At 38.7% G+C, this 20,757-nt stretch overlaps 1 long non-coding RNA gene across 1 annotated transcript; it reads right to left on the bottom strand.

The window, feature by feature from the left end:
• Positions 1-9,987: 9,987 nt before the first annotated feature.
• Positions 9,988-10,366, bottom strand: LOC145136462 (uncharacterized). Its single transcript, XR_013720475.1, has 3 exons — positions 10,275-10,366; positions 10,131-10,206; positions 9,988-10,046 (listed from the first exon to the last, which is right to left on the bottom strand). It is a non-coding gene; the product is annotated as an uncharacterized LOC145136462 (long non-coding RNA).
• Between the last annotated feature and the right edge of the window lie 10,391 nt (positions 10,367-20,757).

Here is a 20,757-nt window from a genome sequence, read left to right as displayed (position 1 = left end):
TTTTATCCTTTTGAGATGCACCAGGATTTGATGGACAGATACCATCAGAGTCCTCGTCAAGAGCGATATGAAATCATCTCCTCCATGATAACAACTCGGATGAAGGATGGTGAACCCATCACGGGCCACATGTAGAAAATGCAAAGATTCGTGGACCGTTTGCTGAAATTGAATGTGAACTTCCCCGAGGAGTTGGCAATTGTCATCATTTTGCACTCCTTACCTTCGTGTTATGATCAATTCCGAATGACATATCACATGAACAAGGAGGAAGTTACACTCAGCAAACTTCAAGGAATTCTGAAGACCGTCGAAAGTGGTCTTAAAGGTAAATCGGTTGTTACTACTTCTACTCCTACCAACGCCCCTGTTCTGGCTATCGAGAAAGGTAAAGGGAAGAAGAGGAAGAGCCCTTCGAAGGTTACCAAGGGAAAGTCCCTTGATGGCTCCTCTTCAAGTGGAACCAAAAGAGGTTCTGTCACTCCTTCTGCCAACCCTAATGAGGCTGAATGCTTCTATTGCCATGAAAAGGCGCAGTGGAAGCGAAACTGCCCAAAGTACTTGCAAGATGTTAAGGATGGGAAAGTGAAACCCAACCATGCAGGTATTTACACTATATTGTCTAATAACTCACCATATTCTAATTCTTGGGTCCTTGATACAGGTTGTGGTATTCACATATGTTCTGATTTGTAGGGACGAAGAAGAAGTGAGAATGTAGAGCATGGGAAGATAAACTTGATCATGGGGAATAGGAAAGTTACACCTGTCACCAAGATTGGAGTTTATTCTTTGTTGCTAAGTAGTGGGTTAACATTAGATTTGAATAAATGTTGTTACTCGTCTGAAATGGCGATAAATATTATTTCCTTTCATGGTTTGTACAAACAAGGTTTTACCTTTTCGTTTGATAATGAATGTGGTGGTATTAATTCTTTCTTTAATAATGTTCTTTATTTTAAAGCATTGCCTTGTGATGGTGTATATGAAACTGTGTCAGTTGTAGATAACCTAGGAAATAATGTGGTGTGTATTGATTCTTCCACTAGCTTAGATAAAGCATCTTTATGGCATTGTCGTCTTGGACATGTAAGCAAGAAACGCATAGGCCACCTCCAAAAAAATGGAGTCTTGGAGTCATTTGACCTAAAGTCGGATGATAGTTATGAATCTTGTTTGCTTGGGAAAATGACAAAGTCACCCTTCACTGGTACGTGTGCTAGGGGTGAGGGTTAGTTGGATCTCATACATACTGATGTGTGTGGACCCTTCAGAACCTCCACAAGGGATGCTAACCGCTTCTATGTGACTTTTACTGATGATTATAGTAGATATGGATATGTCTACTTAATCAAGCCTAAGTCAGAAACCTTTAAAAAGTTCAAAGAGTTTAAACAGAAAGTGGAGAATCAGCTGGGCAGGAAAATTAAGATGCTTTGATCCGATCGAGGTGGTGAGTATCTTAGTACAGAGTTCCTTGACTATCTTAAGGAATGTGGGATTGTCTCACAATTGACACCTCCCAGAACACCACAGCTTAATGGTGTGGCTGAGAGGCGTAATCGAACCTTGTTGGATATCATTCGTTCCATGATGAGTCGATCTTCGATATCAATCTCATTTTGTGGGTATGCCTGCCGCCCATATCCTTAATCTAGTCCCTACCAAAAAGGTTGCCAAAACACCTCACGAGATGTGGACTGGAAAAGTTCCCAATCTTGACTACATCAAGATTTGGGGTTGCGAGGCTTTTGTGAGGCGCGAGACTCACGATAAGCTCGAACCTCGAAGTGAGAGGTGTATTTTCATCGGCTACCCACATAAATCCTTTGGTTACCTCTTCTACAGACCCAGTGATAATGTGGTCTTTGTAGCAAGGAGAGGAGTCTTTCGCGAGAGAGAGTTCATAAGCCAAGGAAACAGTGGGAGGCAAATTGACCTTGAAGAAATTCAAGATTCAAGTGGTGAAGGAACCTCAAACCCTAGCAATCAACCTGAGGAGGAAACACCTGTTGATCCGACTGACGAGTCCGTACCTCTAAGGCGTTCCACGAGAGTTAGGAATGCACCTGAGCATTACTATGGTTTCTATATTACTGCGGAAGGTGATACACTTATCAGTGATAATACACTGGTAAGTCTGGATGAACCTAACAGCTACACGGAAGCCATGGCAGGCCCTAAGGCTGCTAAATGGAAAGAGGCTATGGACAGCGATATACAGTCCATGTATGACAATCAAGTTTGGAACTTGGCTGACAATGTACCAGGACATAAGACAGTCGGGTGCAAATGGATCTTCAAGAAGAAGACCGACATGGATGGTAATGTACACACTTATAAGGCACAACTGGTTGCAAAGGGCTTTTCTCAAACTCCGGGAGTTGATTATGATGAGACCTTTTCACCAGTAGCAAAGATTAAGTCTATTAGGGTTATGTTAGCCATTGCTGCATTTCATGATTATGAAATATGGAAAATGGATGTCAAAACCGCTTTCCTTAATGGAAGGTTGGCTGAGGATGTTTACATGAGTCATCCAGAGGGTTTTGTCAGTACAGAGCACCCTAATAGAGTGTGTAAGCTTGAGAAATCCATCTATGGATTGAAACAAGCACCTCGCAGATGGAATCTTTATTTCGATGAGAAAGTCAAAGAGTTTGGCTTTTCGAGGAGCGAAGATGAATCTTGTGTATATGTCAAGGCTAGTGTGAGTATAGTTAGCTTTTTGGTATTGTATGTGGATGACATACTACTCATAGGAAATGGCATCCCAACTCTACAGGAAGTGAAGTCCTGGCTTGGGAAGTGTTTCACTATGAATGACCTTGGAGAAGCTGCCTATATCCTAGGGATAAGGATTTTGAGAGACAGGAGTAAGAGACTAATTGGACTTAGTCAGAGTACCTACTTGGATAAGGTGTTGAATAGGTTTAGCATGCAGAATTCCAAGAAAAGAGAGTTACGATCCAGAGTAATGCAAGATTGAGTAAGACTCGGAGCCCGAGTACAGAGGCTGAGATAGCTGAGATGAGTCGAGTACCGTATGCTTCCGCTGTAGGCTCGATCATGTATGCTATGACTTGTACTCGTTCTGATGTGGCCTTGCGTTGAGCATGGTCAATAGATATCAGGGGAACCCTGGCAAGGCTCACTGGATTGCGGTAAAGAACATTCTCAAGTATCTGCGGAGGACTAAGGACTGGGTCCTTACCCTCGATGGGAGTGATGACTTGAGAGTAGTAGGGTATAGTGATGCTAGCTTTCAGACTGATAGGGATAATTTCCGCTCTCAGTCAGGCTGGGTCTTTACCTTAAACGGAGGAGCAATTACTTGGAAAAGTTACAAGCAGGAGACAGTGGCTGATTCAACTTGCGAATCAGAGTATATAGCGGCAAGCAAGGCAGCAAAGGAGGCTATATGGCTAAATAACTTCATTGGAGACCTTGGAGTTGTACCAGCTATAAAGGAGCCTATGGAGATTTTTTGTGATAGTGAAAGTGCAGTTGCCTTAGCCAAGGAACCAAGGGATCACGGAAGATCCAGACACATCGACAGAAAATACCATTTCATCGGACATCGAATAGAAGAAGGGCTCCTTGTGGCAAAGAGGGTATCATCGGATGAGAACCCAGCAGATCCCCTCACGAAGGGACTGAGTAGGGTTAAGCATCTTCAGCATGCGAGGCGTATAGGGCTAAAGGATGATATTAGTTTTAGAAATTAGATAGCTTTGAAATTTGTAAAGTGTAATTGACATTTGATGATAAATAAAAGTTGTTTATTTATAAGTAAAGTGTTGCTATCTTCTGTCAATCGCTTACTATCATTTCATTTTTCATGTTTTGACTTCCAGAATAATTATGTTATGGTATATCATATTATTCAACTTCTCCACAGTCGGTCATATGTTGGAAGTAGATATGAATCAAGACTGTCATGAAGCTAGCTTGTAGATGTATAAAGTGTTGGACATAGCAAGAGTTACTACAACATTCATGAGTTCTCATAAGTTCTGAGTATTGGATTCAACCCACGCTCACTAGTATCACTTCATGGAATTTATCTCGAGTGATCGTGATACGGTAATATCATATAAGTCTTCAAACCTAGAGATATGAGTTGTTGACTATGAGTTGGTTATACATTGATTGTACGAAAACGCATTGGTAACTCGATGTTATAAAACATGCCTTTGTGTATAATTCAACAAGTAGTAGAACAAGCATATGAGTCGAAGTTTATCTGTTCCTTCTTGGATTAGAAGCGATATCTAGGCCCCTCGATGATTTTGTTGTGACCTATGTATCGGGCCCGGTCAGAACTAAATTGATGTGTTCGATTAAGTTCTATGTCAAACAAATCGGAAATCGGGAAACAAACTGTTGGACAATAAGTAAGACATTGTTCCATGTGTTTGTCCGGATGATATCTAGAAAAGAGGATTATATGATCACTTATCTTAAATGGCGTATCATCATCATCTCAGTTCCGCGAGACTTTGAAAGAGCTACGATTGTTGATCGGTTCCTGAAGTCATTCTTGCAGTTATATTTATTAGACTTATCCAAGTGGGAGACTGTTGGATTAGGTGTCTAAGTTCATAACTATTTCTGGATTGTACTTAACCTGGTTGGCATGGTCCATTTGGGTTGCATGGCATTGCAACATTTGGATAGACTAAATGAGAGAATAGACACTTATGGTTTATTAATATATTATAAGTTCTAATATATTAATAATATTATTTAATTAGTTTTGATCAAGAATTAATTTAGAATTAATTTGGTGATAAAAAAGGAGACTAATTAAATATATGGGGTTGATTGTGTAAATCATCCATTCTTTTATAGTGGCCTAATGATCCATGGTTTATTGGATTGGGCTAACTCCATAAGGTGCTCCATGGATACTCCATGGAGGTTATAAACCCAGGGATCATGGAATAGGAAAAGCCATGTCAATTAGGGTTTACATGGTGTAACCCTACTTGTGACACAACTATAAAAGGACCCCATGGGCTACCAAAATCGGCACTGTGTGTAGAACAAGAGGGCTAGCCGATTTTGAGTGAGTGTGGACTTTTCTCAAAGTTATTCCAAGTGTTGTGGTGTTGTGTGAAACATTTGAGGCATCACACTTGAGGTGCTAGGCTCACAAAGTTCTCAAGGAATCCAAGCAACAAAAAGGTATGTTCTTCTACTAGCTTTTGTGTTTCAAAGTTCCCCATGCCATGCTAGTTAGGTTAAGAACCTTGGAAAATCAAATTTGCATGTATCTTAGTAAAACATAGATCCAAGGTTTCTAGGGTTGCATGTACACCTTAGGAGTGTTAGAATGCTCAAAACCTTTCACATCCATGGAGCACCCAATGGGTCCTAGCCCAATCTAGTGAATCATGAACCATAAGCCCACTATATAAGAATGAATGATTTACAAATCAATCCCCATATATTTAATTAGTTTTTTTTATCACAAAATTAATTCTTGATCAATACTAATAAATACTATTATTTCATATTAATATATTAGAACTTATAATATATTAACAAATCGTAAGTGTCCTTTTCTCATTTTGTCTATCCAACAGTTGAGATGTCGATGCAACCCAAATGGAACATGCCAAGCCGGGTCAAGTACATGCTAAATATAGTTATGGACTTAGACACCTTATCCAACAAGTTTCATATACACCATCACAAGGTAATGCTTTAAAATAAAGAACATTATTATAAAAAGTATTAATACCACCACATTCATTATCAAATGAAAAAGTAAACCCTTGTTTGTACAAACCGTGAAAAGAAATAATATTTCTCGCCATTTCAGACGAGTAACAACACTTATTCAAATCTAACATTAACCCACTACTTAGAAACAAAGAATAAACTTCAATCTTGGTGACAGGTGAAGCTTTCCTATTCCTCATGATCAAGTTTACCTTTCCGTGCTCCACGTCCTCACTTCTTCTTAGGCCCTGCAAATCAGAACATATATGAATATCACAACCTATATCAAGGACCCAAGAATTAGTATGCGGTGAGTTATTAGACAATATAGTGTAAATACCTACATGGGTAGGTTTGACCTTCCCATCCTTAACATCTTGCAGGTACTTGGGGCAGTTTCGTTTCCAGTGCCCCTTATCATGACAATAGAAGCATTCAACTTCCTTTGGGTTGGAAGAAGGAGTGACAGAACCACCTTTGGTTCCACTCGAAGAGGATCCATCAAGAGACTTTCCCTTGGTACCCTTCGAAGGGGTTTTCCTCTTTTTCCCCCTACTTTGCCTGATTTCCAGAACAGGGGCGGAGTTAGGAGTAGGAGTAGTAACAACTGATTTACCTTTGAGACCACTTTCGACGGTCTTCAAAAGTCCTTGAAACTTGCTGAGTGTGACCTCCTCCTTCTTCATGTGATAGGTCATTCGGAACTGATCATAACAAGTAGGTAAGGAGTGCAATATGATATCAATAACCAACTCCTCGGGGAAGTTCACATTCAACTTCAGCAAACGGTCCACAAACCTTTGCATTTTCTGCATGTGGCCCGTGATGGGTTCACCATCCTTCATTCGGGTTGTTATCATGGAAGAGATGATTTCATACCTCTCTTGACGAGCACTCTGATGGTATCTGTCCATCAGGTCCATGTGCATCTCAAAAGGGTAAAAGTCCTCATAGGACTTCTGGAGTTCAGTTGTCATTGTGGCCAACATGATACATGCCACCTTGGTAGCATCTCTCTCATGAGTCCTGAAGTCAGCGATCTCCTGTGGAGTACCAGTAGACTCATCAATTTCTTTCAGCTCCTTGTTGAGGACATATTCCTTGTCCTCGTAACGCGTGGCCATCCTGATGTTCCTGATCCAATCATTAAAAAATTGAACCATCAAAGATGACTCTCCCACAAAGATTCATGAGAGAGAAGGAGCCGGTAGGGTTTGAGCCAGAAGCAGCATTGTTGGAAGACATCTGAAAAGAAGAAAGACAAGTTTAGATTAGATATAGACTCCTTAATAAGACACCCAAATGTAATATTAAGGCTAGGACCCAACACAATACTTCATAACTTGGAAGAGGGATGTCGTAATCCAAGCTATGAAATATTTGAAGGTAGGTGAATGACGATTCACCAATTTCCACCATGAAAAACGAAATAAATTATTAGGTTTTAATTGGATTGAAACTCCTAGATCTTTTGAGATTCATTGAACTTTTCAATGGCATGTTTAAATCTCGATTGTGCCCTCTCAAGTTTGTGACTGGGATGCCAAGGATCACAAACAAGGTGTGAATAACCATGCAAATTAACTTGGTACCCTTAATCTTTATCACCTAATCAATGTTCTGGTTACCCACACGCGCTCCACCGATCTATGATAAACATTAAGTCACCCTTTACCACTCTTACTAGTCCATATTGGTGTGCTGCTTACCCACACACGCTCCACCAACGACTTGGTAAGGTACAAAGTGTAATTTCATGGGTTAGCACCATTGTCACATTTTCCTAAAGTAACTAATATTGGGAATTTATAAAACATTTAGTTACTTTATAATCATTATACTTTTAATGAGGATTATAGTCTTTGTCCTACCCATTCGGCTAACGACCCTCCACCAGTCAAGGAAGCGGTGGGTGAGAGTGGACACCCATTAAGCTGCCATTTTATAGGCAACAACCTTATACCCCCCCCCCCTTATAGACCGGCTTCGTGAATGAGGCCTACTAACGGCAAGACTGACTTGATCTTATACATATATATATTATTAACTTAAAATACTATAAAGTATAAGGGTTGAATCTTAACTTTTAAAACTCTAGGGTTTGGAATTAAAGTGTGTGTGAGACTTTACAAATTCCAAAACTTGAGGGAAAGTTTTGAAACTATTCAAAAACTTTTCATTTCTATAACTTATGAGTTTTAATGGTTTTAAAGAAAAGACTTTTGGAATTCCTACTACTAGAAAAACAGCCTTTTACGACGCGCAATGTGTGTCGTAAAACGCTCAGACGACACGCAAATGCGCGTAAAGGAAGGCCCTGTCATAACGAGAGACGACACGTTTTTGCGCGTCGTCTATGGACGACGCGCATTTACAACTCGCATTTATGACACGCAATGTGTATCATTAAAACCCCTGTCAAGAAAGGCCATGTCATAAATGAAGATGACACATATTTTTGCGTATCGTAAATTTAAATGTTTAAAAAAATATATTTATATATTTATTAATTTTTAAATTAAATTTGCATTTAATGTCTCATAATAGAAATAAAATACCATATACAAAAAATACAATCCATTGCATAAAATGTAATGTCATACAATTCTATTTCTTACAATATATAAATTTGCATTCATCTAATCTACTCTGTGTTTCATACTAACAATTGAAATGAAGAATGCAACACTTGCATTTGCAGCATCTTATCTCTTCCAGCTTGAGCTTTCTTTTCCTCTTCTAACTCCATAGCTATTCGCTTTCATCAACCCTGTAAACACAACACAAAATCACTTGTCATTTTCATTCTACTTTTAAAATTAATTCTTATTAGGACATTCTACTTTTAAACCTACGAATCTAGCAAAATTTTCAAAGAATATAATTTATAACTTTTTTAATGGAGAGTACATTGCTATTTCTTGAATTTACGACACGCATTGGACATAGGCATGCATGTCCGCATAAAAGCTTTTGATACATAACTTTTTTTATGGTGGATAAGTAAAGAGACATCTACCAAGTTATGGCATTGGTCCAACACACAAGTAACCGAGGATAAAGTCAACGAAAGGTCAACTATCATCAGATAACCACAAAAAGTTTTCAATCCTTCCATCCCAATCCCAAATATGCTATTCCTCACCTGAAATCCCGACCATGCCCTTGACCGAAAACATAAAGAAGTCATGTTGGGGAAAATATTGAACAAATTCTGTAGGGTAAATTTGTATCTTCCAAAAGGCCCTTTAGTCACACCTAGTAAATCTAAAGTTCGAAATAGTGGAGCATCTGTTATAGTCCAGTGACATGTTTTTAGGTGGAGAAGGTGAATTGTGGGTAGTTTAAGTCCTCTAACATCTATCAAGTTAAGAACATGAAGATTATGGAAGGACTTATTCAACTGTGTTAGTTCCTTATCATCTAACCGTATGGACTCAAGTGTTAAACTTATTACCATTAACATTTGATTCATATTGTCAACAGAAAGCCGTGAATTCTTCACCTCTAATTCAACAAGATTGTTACCTGAATCAACAAAAAGAAACAGGAACATTAAGAGTATCCAATTAAAAACAATTTCACAACATGCCATTGCATCAAGATTTTAATACAGGCAAATATATCATGTATTACCAAAAATGTTGATCATTTATAAGCCCTATTCAAGGATAATTTCATCCGGATAAAAGATTAAACTAAATACAAATCATAAAGATTCTAAAAAACAAATATCCTAGACACAAATATCCTAGTATTCATCAGATTTTATCTATCTACTGTACAAAATAATCAACATGTCATTGAATTTATAACAGGGGTAAAGTCGGAAAAACTCCACCAAACTATACTTATTGTCCCAGATTAGTCAGGAAACTTTTTTTGTCCACATTAGGTCCTTAAACAACTATTTTTATGGCTATAGCAGTCAACATTTTAAAGTTGACTTAACCGGTAAACCTGTTATTGCCAACCCATAAGGACCTAATCTGAAACAATGGGCATAGTTTGTTGGAGTTTTTCCCTTTATAATAAATATCAGGTATTATTTTAGCAACAGGTGATGGAACATGATATGTGATATGATTCATACAAACAAGCACATACTCGCATACACTGTAAATTCGTTACACAGTATAGAGGGGTAAAAATTTACAAGGCAGTTTGCTGTTTAACTTAAGTTATAAGGTATTTGGTGGGTGGGGTGGGGGGACAAAAACAGAAATACAAAGAGGAATAAAGAGTTCACTGCATTTTCTTTATGTCACCTCTTACATTTATGTTGTAGCTTGGATCTGATTCCATTTTCTTGATTTCTAACAGGTAATTTCAAGAATCAATATTTGCATTAAATTGGTGGAATATTAAAAATTTAAAAGGGAAAATGATTAATTAAATACCTTCATCGTCAAGTTTTAGGCTTTTTTTGACATGGTCGAAATCCACCAGGGCTTTGTTGTCGAGTGTGTTTGGATTCTACAAAGACATGTATGAAATGACTATTTTTTCCTTTATGTATGAAATTAAAAGTCATGTTATGTTACCTGAATTGTGATGATGTCTTGCCTTGTGAAGGGTTCATCGGTTAGAAGTTCTTTCCAGTTTTTGGTTTTGAGGTTTAATTCTTTGATTGCCTATTGAGAAATATATGGAAATGGGTGTTTATAATTTATAAAGAAGTATATATTGTTTAATGATTAAAATAGGAAGAAAAGAATCAACCTCGTAGGAGTAGACATTTTCGGTTGTCTTTATGGCAACAATGTGTGTGAACTCTGTGAAAACCTTGTTTAATATAGGGCAATGATACTCCCCTAGAATATAGAAAAAAGGGTTTTTTTTAAAAAGATGAGGAATATCAAGAATTTTATTATAAAGAAATAATATGTATAATGGAATGATACCTTCAGAGGTTTGGTGAAATGTTAGTGGGATGAGATCTTCTTGTTTAAGAGGAATTCCAGAAACAGGATGCTTTCCATATTTCCTTATGTAGGGGACTATATGCCTACATCACCAAATTTCATAATTGAGTTTAATAACTACAGATTTGTTTATTAAAAAGAACAAATCAACTTTCATTTCTTTACCATGATTCCCTTTTGGTAAAACTGAAATAACAAGTGTGATTCTCATAATTATAAACTTTTTGATTTTTTATTTTAAAAAAAAAGTTAATATAAAGTTGGTGTACCTCAGATCGCAAGGAATGAAAGTGGCCATTTAAAGCAAACTTTGAAGCAGAATATACTGCTTGACTTGGTGCAGGAGCATGACTGCAAGCCAAAATCAGAAGATCCTGAAATCAAAAGGAGAAGTAAATATACAAAATTGAATTTCCAGGGACAAGGGTATAAATAGAAACAGCAGTCCCTGTAATGCGCGACACTGAAAAGTCTTTGGTGCATGTGGAAGTGAACTCAAAAGAACCAACAGAAGTTATGAGTGCTCAAAGCGATGTTGTGAGTCATAGAAGTTTAGTCCCACATCTGTTGTGGAGAAGTAAATATACAAAATAGAATTACCATCGAGTTCTGTTGAAGAAGATAGTCTTGGGGTCTTAAAATCATCAAAACATTGTTAATGTTTTATGATAATAGATAAGCGAAACAGAACTTACTGTGACTGGATCAATAGAGTATACACCATGGTTGGCTCGATTATCTGACCTAGAACCAAAATCCCACCACCACCGTTTCCGACGAGACAATGAGAGAAAGCATCTGGAGCGATCCCTTGTGAAGAAAGATGCGCGATTACAGAGAGTCCTTGTTGACCGAATCCAAATATTCCGTCAATGGCTCTATCGGGTTTGGTTAAATCCCCAATTTGGGATGTGCTACATCTGGTTCATGAACTTGCCAAGTCAATTAGGGTTTTTTTAATGAAAAATGAAAGGGGATAATGGATTGGGATGAATTACCCGAATACGATAGATGCTGAAGCGTTTGATGGTTTTGAATCGCCGATGATTGTATTAAGTAGAAAAGTATCAGAATGGGATGCACAAGTAGAAAAGTAGGGGAGAATGATGTCGTACCTGAGAAAACAAAGAAAAAGAAGGAGAAAAAGGGAGAAAGAACGGATCCTACCTGAGATGCGGAGAGAGTAGAAGTAGGGATCGAGTATGGAGGAGGAAATCACAATTGAAACCCGTATGATTTTTCCGGTTAGGGTTTTTATAGAGGAGAAGATGAGAAGTTTCAAAATCAAAATTAGAGGTAAGAATAGAGGAGAAAGAGGAACCTGGATCATGTATTTGACATTCTTGATGGAATCGTTGCTCTCGACCTAGAGATTGATGGTTTTTACGGTTAGGGTTTTATCATACGAACGTGAAGCATGAGCACCTGTGACATGAATGATTTGATCTCGATTGACAGAAATACAAACATTAGCATATCATGATGGGGGTTTTGTTATCGGTGTAGTGCGACAGGAAAGAATGGTTGGAGAAGATGGTCGGAGACACTTGGCGGTGCGAGATCGGAGGTTGGGTGGTGGTAAGATGCTGCTATGAAGACGAAGTCCCTAGGGCTTTTTCTTGCTAATTGGAAGAGGCGGGGGGTTTTGATTTTTGGGATCCAACAGGCGGGTCAAATCCCGCCTTAAAAAACGCGTGTTTCATTAAAAAATTATAAAGCGACACACATTTTATGAAAGGCGCCCTCCGCATTTCTTTTTTTTTCTTTTTCTGACACTAATTTTAGGGCACGCACAAATGCGTGTCCTCTATCCTTCAAATTTTGCAAAACTGACATTATTTTTTAGGGCACGCACAAATGCGCGTCCTCTATCAACGCGTGTCATTGTTTGCGCGTCATTAAAGGGTTGTTTTCTAGTAGTGTCCATAACTTGAGGACAAGTTATGGAGTCCATTAATTGGCATTTAGATCAAGAATTACACTAACAAACAATTGGCAAATAATTGCTATGATCTTCTAAAACTCATAAGTATGAACATTCATATCAACAATTTCAAGAATCATATAAACATATATAAAACATGAAAATTTGATAATAACCATTGAAAATGGATTAGCATAATCATTACCACACCAAAAACAGGTTTTATAAGTCCAAAACAGTTTAGGGTAATGATTCTAGTCCATTTCCAGCAGCAAAACTCGAAAATCTGAACATAGGACCTCCTACTCGCCGAGTGCAAGAACCTACTCGACGAGTAGGATGAGTTTACACTTGGACTCGCCGAGTCCCCCCATGGACTCGTAGAGTCCACTGAACAGTGAACAGTTTTTCGACTTTTTCAAGAATTTTGCATCAAGTATAATGAAAACAAACCTAGGATCTGATACCACTGATGGGTTTTGAGCATTCTAACACTCCTATGGTGTACATGCAACCCTAGAAACCTTGGATCTATGTTTTCTCTATTATACATGCAAATATTCAATTTCCAAGGTTCTCAACCTAACTAGCATGTTATGGGGTACTTGTAATATAAAAGCTTAGTAGAATAACATATCTTTCTTGTGGTTGATTGCTTGGAGTCTTGAGAGCCTAGCACCAATAATGTGGATGCCTCAAGTGGCATCACAAATCACCAAAACACCTTGGAAAGCTTGAGAGAATAGAAAGCACTTGTAGAAATCGGCCCACTCTTGTTCACTCACACACTAGTGTCATTTCATGTGCCAAAGACCTCTTTATATAGTATGGTGGATTAGGGTTACATCCATGTAAACCCTAATACCCATGACCTTTCATTTCCATAGGATCCATGGGTTAAAAACTCCATGGACTATCCATGCAAGCTTAGCCCATCCTAAATGAACATTGGCCCATTCTATATATACAAGAGTCCATATTTAATTAGTTTCTTTTGATCACTAAATTAATTCTTGATCAATACTAATTAAATAATATGATTTCATATTAATATATTATAACTTATAATATATTAATAAATCATAAATATACTATTCTCAAAAGATTATCCATACAAATTGTTTCGGTGAAGTGCAGCCCAAATGGATCATGCCGAGTCGGGTCAAGTACATACCAAATATAGTTACGGACTTAGACACCTTATCCAACAACTAGTTCATACACCCTAGAGCAGCGAGCTGCAATATCATGGGAGCAGTTCTCTGGGATGTTCCACTCGAGATATGTTCCATTGGTGGAGCAAGAGAGGCTGGCCCAAGAGTATTTAGATCTGAGATAGGGGACTGAGTCGGTGACGGAGATCACCAAGATATTCACAGAGAGAGTTATGTTTTGCCCTTAGTTTGATACTTCTGAGCAAGATCATATGACCCGGTATTTAGGCATGCTCAAGTCGGATATTCTGCAGTTTGTGTCTACCCAATGCTATGGTTCACTGGTGGATTTGCAAGAGGCCGCTAAGCGGCGGGAGATTGAGATGGAGCTCCAGGCGAGGGAGCATAGTCAGGCCCCATGGCAGTCGTAGGCGACGGAAAAGCGGTTCAAGTCCGTCGGCCAGAGTTCAGGATCGGTTGGAAGGAGGCGCAGATCTCTTGTATGTCGCAGGTGTGGCGAGGAGGGCCATTTTGGCAGAGATTGCAGGCAGGGTGTGCAAGTTTGTTTACATTGCAGCCAAGAGGGCCACTTCAGAGCTAGTTTCCCTTTTCTCGTGTTCGGTAAGGTGTTGGATCCTACACCCTTAGCTTGGCAACTGGCCGACGATCGTCATGGGACAGCCGAAGTACCAAGGGACGAGAGTTGAGTTGGCAGTTATTCTTTTTAGCATTTAGGGTGGTATTGGTATTTATCTGTATTTCCCGTTTATGTTTTGAAGTTCAGTTGTAATCTCGGATGATCAGTTAAATGGAAGTATCTTAGTTGGTATTGGTTAATTAAATTGCTTGTATGAATGAATTAATTATCTTTGTCATCCGATTGTATGTATATTGGGGTTTATGAATGTCGTGCGGGTTCAGATTCTCCGTGTATTTTGATACCAGTGGTTGGGATCAAGTTGTCATATTCTAGCATATTTTAAGTGGGGGAGAGTGGGACCTAAAGTAGGAAGACCCTGTAGAAAGGTTTGGTTCCCAGTCGGATTTCTCCAAGTTCAAGACGTCCGCGCAGCTACTAAATCTTTCGGTTTCGCATCAAGATCATTGTCAGTTGTTGTAATTCCGACAAATTTTTTAGTTTAAGATAGCTACATGGTGGTTTATTGGCGGTTCGGAGATGACCATGGTTGATTACATCTTCTGCCAGGGGTTCATACGGGGTCGGTGCATAGTTGGAAGTTAGGAGACTCAAGATCCAGCTGGTGTGGATAAAGTGGGCAGTTAAGGGTTGATGGGGGTATCAGTCTTGGATATTGGATTTTGAAGTCTAGATCTGATGGGTTTCCGGCCTCGGGAAACATATTGATGGAATTGATTCGTTGTTTCTAGTATCGAGAGTCCCCAGCTCTGCGGATCTCACTAGAAGTTCGATTCATTAATTAGGAAGTTGTGGAATATGCTGGCATGATACGTAATTGTTTCAGTGATTATCTAGCTGAGGCTCGTATTGGGAGTTGCCTTGTTCTCGGATGAAGGGTTCACCAGCAGTGATTGGTCAGGAGTCCAGATTCACAATGGCTATCGGGCATTTGTGTTCGTGAAATGCGTGAGTTATCTTGTAACAGGAAGTAGTTGGTCAGGGAGCTCGTCGTAGCCAACGGTTCTTTCTGTTTGGGATGCCAATGAATGGATGAGGAGGCCCTCATGAACGTGTTTTGGAATGGTTCTACCTATGTGGAGGTCATGCAAGCTATGGGCTTCGGATTTATAGCGATAACGTTTTGGTTCGTCAGTAAAGGATCAGTGTTTTGATCTCGGTTAGGAGGTGTGAGCCGGAGTGTTTGGCTTCCGGGTGGGTGGTAAGGAGTGATTTTGAGGATGAAATCCAATTTGAGTGGGGGAGAATTGTAACATCCCGATGATGAGGTATTTCTAATTTTGACCCTATGATTTATTAATATTGCAATTTGGACCTTAAGTAAAAGAAAGAGTGCAAAAAGGGCCCTAGTGGCATTTTCATAATTTTAGGTTTTGGGGGAGTACGCCATGCGTACGTGTATACGCTGAGCGTACTAGGGCGCACCCTAGTACGCTAGGCATACATCTGTACGCAGGGTCTATGTGCCAGTCATGCAAACCCTAATTTTTAGGGCTTGGCTCATATTTAAACCCCATTATAGCCTCATTTCCCCTCACTTCATCATCCTCCATCCTATTAGAACGTTCTCGCAACCCTAATCCATCTTGTGAAGCATTTCCAAGCTTGAGTGTGTGCGTTTTATGCCTTTAAAGAAGAAGGAAAGGAGTGGAGACCATCTTGGAGGAGTGAAGCTCTTTAGATCCAGAATCTCACTACCTTTTGGCATCATTTGGAGGTATAAAGTCCTAAACTTGGTGAAGTTTCATTTAGATCTTGTGTTGGGTTGATTTTTGGTCCTTTTTGTCCCAAATATGGAGATTCATGAACATAGCATGTTCTTGACCCGTTGAGTTGTCCTTTCAGGCCTTAGGAAGGGTCTTAAGCCCTAAAAATGGAGTCTTAATGGTTAGTTTTATCCAATGCATGTTATTGAAGGACTTAATGCATTAAGATGTGGAGTTTTGGTGTTTTAAGCACCTATTGAGCATGCAAGGTCATAAAGTTGGAAACTTTATGACTCCTAGTGATATTTTGACCATGGATCTGCAATTGGACGCATTAAGTCGAAGTTTTTAGCACTTAAAGGGAAAAGAGGAAAACCTGGGAGTACGCCGTGTGTACCTATGTGTACGCCCAACGTACTAGGTCAGCCATCCCGATGCAGTCAACAAAGGAGTATGCCCCGCATACATATGGAGCACCCCCCCCCCTCGTGTACGTACACTGTGTCAACTCGGCTGGGTTGACTTAGTTGACTTATGGACTTTGACCAAGCTTGACTCTTAAGGGTATTTTGGGTATTCTAGATGGTGTATGAGAAATGGTCATTTGGATGATGTAACGCCCGTGTTTCTAGGCTAGGCATTAATATTGACGTAATAGTCTAGGTCAACCTTTGTAACTCATTTTGAAGAAATAAAGAGGAAATATGTGATTATTATGTGAATTATGTGTTTTATGTTTAATTAATAGGATTTAATTAATTAAGAATAAAAATAAGTGTCAAAAATAAATATTAGATAAAGCCGATATCTATTAAGAAAGTTGTAGTGGTCGTGACAAGGATTCCGGATATATAAAGAATACCGAAATCCGAGTTATAACGAAGAAGTTATGACATGTCGAAGTTTCGCGACAGAACCGGCACGACGCTGTGTGACGTAAAAAGTGAGTTTTTGATAAACTACTTTTTAGCCTTGGTGATCTAAATAAAAGTCGTAGTGTTCGTTAAACCGAGAGTATGCGTAAAAAGAACGCCCAAATCTGACTTCGTATGAGGAAGTTATGATTTTTCTAAGTTTCAGCTTAACAGTAGACAGCTAAAAGCTCGAATTTTAGATCGAGTGATTTTTAGCCAACACAATTTAAACGAGAATCGAAGGTCTCGTCAATAGTAGTACAACGGTAAAAAGACAGACAAAAACGGACGTCGGATGAAGAAGTTATGAATTTTTAACGGATTTTCCTGTCCCAGTCTGTTAAAAATAATAATATCAAAAATAAATTCAAAATTAGCCGACGAAGTCTAAACGAAAGTTGTAGAGCATAATTTTCCCTACGCGTGCATATAAAGAACGTGAAAAACGGAGCTCGTATGCGAAAGTTATGGATTTTAGAAGATTTTGGCACAATTTCCGAGAATTTTCGCATGGATAAGCCTTATCCGGATCGGCCACGTCACCCACTCCTCGCAGGCGCCTCGTGTCCGAAGCAGCTTATTCATCCGAGTAGTTGGCAACGCGTGTCGCACTCCCTCGCATCCGAAGCGCCGGTCCAACCGCAGAGCCACGCGTTCCCCTTCGCGTGTCCGAGTCTCGCACGAGCCACCTGGCCCTCGCATCTGACGCCGCGTGGAGCCTTCTCAACCCTCAGATCCGAAGCTCGCACCCTATAAAAGGGAGGGTTGCGAGACTTTCCGAGTAGTTTTGGGATTTTGCCCTTTTTCACCTCTAAACTCATATTTTCACTATTTCGACTTCCCCCGAAGCCCCGAGATCATTTCCAACACCCGAAACACGCCCCGAAGTGCCCGAAGACCCAGAAAATTTTATCTTTTCGGTTTTGAAGCCCAACCCTCGCAGAGCCCGGTTTTTAATTAAAGCTCCCGGTTTCATCAAAAACGATCATTTTAGGAAACGAAGTGCTGCCCAATTATCGTTAAAACATAGTCACTTTCATCTTACACATAGATATGAAGTATTTTATATAAAATACATGCTATGTGAATATATATTATTTATTTATTTGAGATGGGTGATGAACGAATGATTTATACAGGTTTTTAAATAAATTTAACTGTATATGTATTTTTATCTACAAATATGTTGGGTAAAACATGGGTAGATCGTTGATGTGTGATGAAATAAAATGATAAGAGACCTCGATGTTATTGTGATCCAGTCATCTAGCGGAGTATGGATGACGACCACAGACTTTTCTAGATAGTCTTGTGGAACGTTGGCAGGCTCGCAACCTGTAGGTGTTAATGAGCTTGGGTGTTCATTTGTTGTACTCCATCCCCAACATGGTTGCCTTATTTGACATAAATTGTTGGGAAACCCCCAAAGCAGTGTTGTCGCCCCGATGAAAATTCTTAGACTAGGTCCCTTGTGATAGTTGTTTTTAGGGACGTAAAATGAGGATAACGGGAATGGGTAATCGGGCTATTGTTGTTTGATGAAATTATTAAATTTATTTATTTTGGGTTGAAAACTCTATATGCTCACCAGGCTCCCAAGCCTGACCCACTCAGTTTTCTTTGTATTACAGGTAGTGGCGCGAGAGCATAAGTTGAACGACTTATCAAGATATTTTGATTATAGGCCTGTAGTGTATATAACTGTTGTAAGGCTTATAATGTGTCGTTTATGCTTTTGGTCTGTATCGAAACATGACATCCTGAGTTTTGTTATATAATGAAAATACATTTCTTTAAGAAATGCCTTGGTAAATCTTATTTTATCATATTTCGTTTTGGGAACAAATTCCGCAACTCTTTTAATCAAAGGATTACTCTGAAATTATTTTTAAAGCATAAATTAAACCGGTCTTGTCCGGCCGTGAATTTGGGGATGTCACAGATGGATAAGTGACCTGTAGAGGGGTGTACTTAACCATTCTTGGACTTTGACTTTTGTTGACTCCATTGAGTTTTTGACAAAGTTTGACTTTAGGTCAAACTTGAGGGTTCAGATTGGTGATTAAGATTTTATATGGTTATGATGTTAGTGGGTCCGCGAGAGCAAGCAGTGTAGCACGGAACGGATCACGGTATTCTCAGGTTTCTTCATTTCAGGTGAGTTTCGCCTTATTGTACCGCGGGTCGAAAACACCTATGTCGACCCACTGGTTTTCGGTTATCTGTTAGAAGAGGGATGCCTTATGTACTATATATAGTCACATACTTTCGATCTAGGCTCTCTTACATGTTCCTTGTTTGGTTGTGGTTCTAGGGTAGAATCATTTGTTTTGTGGCTATCTCACCTCTGGTTACTTATGGTTACGCATTCTATAGAGATTAGCAGGATTGTACGTAGTGAAAGGACTAGTAGGCGGTAATGAGTTGTGTGATTGATGTTGTCTGTATTATGTGCCTACTTGATCCTTTATTGTTTACATGTCGACATATGGTAGTGGTGGTTTGATGTGATCCTGCTTTGTGTTGTAGGACAAGATACCCGGTGTGGGCCGGTTGTAAGCCGAAGGCACGGAGGCTTGGGAGGAGCGGTTAGGTTGAGGCAATAGGCTAACAAACCCTGGTATTCCGGTTCGGATAGACTGAAGGCCTGTGAGGCGGTCTGAAGGCCCGAAGAGCGGCAATTATGCATGCTTGTATGTCTATCGTATGGGGTATTTTAGGGGAATCTCACTAAGCTTTCTTACCCAGTTGTTTATGGTTTCAGGTATCATCGGTGATTGCGGGAATGCGAAGGCGGGACTGTACACACTCATCAACAACATTGAAGATTCCGCATTTTCTATGATACTCTAATTTTTTATAAATATAATTTGGAATAAATAGCTTTCTTAATAATGGATTTATATATTGGAAAGTTTTACCTTAATAAAAATAAAAAATTTGGTTGTGAAAAATGGGACGTTACATTGTGACACCCGGTTTTTCCAAAAATCATGCTCTTGACCCATTAAAGCCCTACTCTAATCCAATATGGAACACGGGTCTTACATAAAAAGCCAAATTTTGACGTAACAAAAAAATATAGCAACAAGTTATGTATGTTTCTATTTATATACAAGAACTAGAAGATTATATTATATATATATATATATATATATATATATATATATATATATATATATATATATATATATATATAGAAACATACATTATGTTTCTATATATATATATATATATATATATATATATATATATATAAAGTTGTAAGGAGTAAAAAGTTTGTAGGTTTTAGGAAAGAAAAAAACATGTTTGTGGATTCCGATGTTAAAAAGCGAAATTTTGACGTAACGAAAAATATAGCAACATGTTATGTATATTTCTATTTATATACACACGTAAACTGAAAGAATAACCTAAATAATTGTATTTAATTTCACATTCATTTTCATTTTCATGCATTCTAAACAACTAAAACGAAAATAGAAGAGAATAATATGTGAATAACCACACAAATAAATAAAACTTTTATAAATGTATAAATTGAAAGAGAGGAAGAAAAACCTAGATAGTCTTATCTATTTCTACATTCATTTTCATTTTCATGAAATATAGACAACTAAAACAAAAAGAAGAGAGAAACAAGTATGAATAACCAAACAAATAAAAAATTATAAATGTATCATATGAAGGGGAAATGACGCTTTAGCCCAACAATGTTTTCAGAAAGAATTAGTCGAATCAGTCTC

This window comes from Lactuca virosa, chromosome 9, assembly GCF_052849685.1.
Source record: "Lactuca virosa cultivar CGN04683 chromosome 9, Lactuca_virosa_CGN04683_v6, whole genome shotgun sequence".
Classification (NCBI taxonomy): Eukaryota; Viridiplantae; Streptophyta; class Magnoliopsida; order Asterales; family Asteraceae; genus Lactuca; species Lactuca virosa.
This window is presented reverse-complemented; position numbering and strand designations above follow the sequence as displayed.